This window comes from Cebus imitator, unplaced genomic scaffold, assembly GCF_001604975.1.
Source record: "Cebus imitator isolate Cc_AM_T3 unplaced genomic scaffold, Cebus_imitator-1.0 Scaffold783, whole genome shotgun sequence".
Taxonomy (NCBI): domain Eukaryota; kingdom Metazoa; phylum Chordata; class Mammalia; order Primates; family Cebidae; genus Cebus; species Cebus imitator.
In genome coordinates this window covers 235,877-238,156 of record NW_016108098.1, presented here as the reverse complement: position 1 = coordinate 238,156, position 2,280 = coordinate 235,877, and the positions used below count along the sequence as shown (strand labels likewise).

General features: G+C 36.8%; 1 protein-coding gene across 10 annotated transcripts in view; it reads left to right on the top strand.

The window, feature by feature from the left end:
• LOC108297236 (transcriptional regulator ATRX) overlaps positions 1-2,280 on the top strand; it is a 224,578-nt gene that overhangs the window by 1,100 nt on the left and 221,198 nt on the right. The window lies entirely within an intron of this gene.

Below are 2,280 nucleotides of genomic sequence, written 5' to 3'. Positions count from 1 at the left end.
TTGGTTGGGACTTGCTGTCATGCCAGGTATTTAGGTATCTTTTCTACTCCATATCCTGAAGGGTATCCTTGTGTTTATTTTTAGGCGAGGGGAGACAACACAGGGTTTTGCTTCCAGAGGACCCTAGTATGCTACTTTTTGTGAAGTCCAGCCTTAATGGGACTTCCAGTGTTTCCCTACTTTCTGGGCAAATTTCGAGGAGTAATTAGGCCTTATATTTACTTATTTATTCCATGAAGGATGAAGGCATGAAGGGCAGGTTAACGTGGGTTGATGCGAAGTAAGATTTATTGCAAGGGAAACTGTGCCTGGCAGGCCTCCTCTTAACCAGTCAGGCACGTTTATTAGGTTGAAGCTGTTTTTCTTGTGTGCTGATTTACCTCTTGACGGGTCTCAAAATTTGGGTAGTCAATATGAAATGTATATACTTTTACCCAGGTGGCTGGCTGGCTTTACAGTCTGTTTGACATTTGACTTTTAATCCCATGATGTGAATTAAGTAATTTTTTTTTTACTCGGAGATGTATCCTTGGTGTCTAGTGGCAAAATAAAAGTACAAGGAGCATGGGTCAGAATTGCATTTGCAGTTGGCAAAATGTGCCTTTGAGTAACTTAGGTTGGCATATGTTTTTAGAGCACTTTAGCTAGAATGTAGAATTGGGGAATAAGCCTATGATACTTATGTCTGTTTTTCTGCATGAACAGAAAAACATATTTTTCCCTCTTTACCTTGGGGAAAAATATGCTTTAGTTCTTAGATTATAGCTCTCTAGTTGGGTACACGATTGTGGCCTTCATTTCTGAATGTCACTGGCTCAAATACGAGAAATCTTTATTTATGGGGTATTAGGTATGTAAGAGGTACCCAGTACAACTGGTTGACCTGTTATTACCAGGCACTCATGTTCATATGCATGAATGGTAGCTTATAGTTAAATTATGACCTCTAGATTTTGCTAAGTTTCACAAAGTCTGCATTTGAAACTATAGTTTGAAGTCAGATCTTCTCAGTTTCTTTAGAATGAACAAATTAAATATATAAAATTTCTGAATAGAATAATTCATTTTACAGAAGGGTCAGTTTCTCTTACTAGTCTTGAATTTTTTAGATCTTGATGGTAAGAGTAATAATCATAACTAAGTTGAATGCTTATTGTCATTCTTTATACTCTTGATGAATTCTCAAACCTGTGGGGTAAGTTCTTGGTTTTGCCCATTTTAAAGATGAGGAAACTGAGGCACAGAGAGATCAAGAACTTGACGGAAGTTAGACAGCTTGTAATTGGTGGAGCTGGAATTGAACTCCATCTTGACTTCACAGCTTATGTTCTTAACCACAAGGCATTAATGCCCCCTTCAGCTGCTAGTTCTAACCTGATTATAGCCATTTTAATTTAGCCCAAGTGTTAGGATGAAAGAAGTTCATCTTACCTACTCTCATTTGTTGTAGATCTATGATTTTGTAGCTGTTTATAATGTTACACCTTTTATGTCCAGATGTACTATATAGTGAGATGACCGAAACATTTAATGCTAGGAGAGTCTTAAGTTACATGAAAAACCTCTAGTAAAAAACTGCATATATGAATGTAGGGAATTAATTAAAAAGTGTGACATTCCCTGATTATTTACTATAAAAGAGCTCCAAGTAGGTGTTTAGAACTGTCTCAGGCTGAAGTGTCATCGATCTCTGAAACCATAATCATGGTTAAAGGAGAATCTGACAGGTAATGCTTGAGTAAGTTGAACCCACAATACCAAATCATTCTTGATTCTCTTCTAATGTGAGGCAGAAATAATATGAGCATTAATGTTATTTTACACAGTAGTTCCAGATTTTTTCTTTATCAAATCTTTTGTCAAGCACTTAAAAAGCAGGAACAAAGACTAGTTCTGATTTTTTACTTGTGTTTATATAAAAAAAGTAATGTTCTAGGATTCTGTGGTGGAAAAATGGCCAAAAGACAAGAGGAAGGAAAATAAACCGATGACCTGGCTAAAACATACACTGACTAATCAGCGGCTCAGTCTTTAAAGGTTTTGTTGTTTTTAAAGGATTTTTTTGGTTGTTCATATTGTTTGGAATAGGATTGGCTTGAAGAGAGGGTCTTTTGTAATCACCAAGCCCTCAGTGTAGTACTTGGGTACATGGATATCACTGCTGATTATTTATTATCATTATTATTATTATTATTTTTTTTTTTTGAGACGGAGTTTCGCTCTTGTTACCCGGGCTGGAGTGCAATGGCGCGATCTCGGCTCACCGCAACCTCCGCCTCC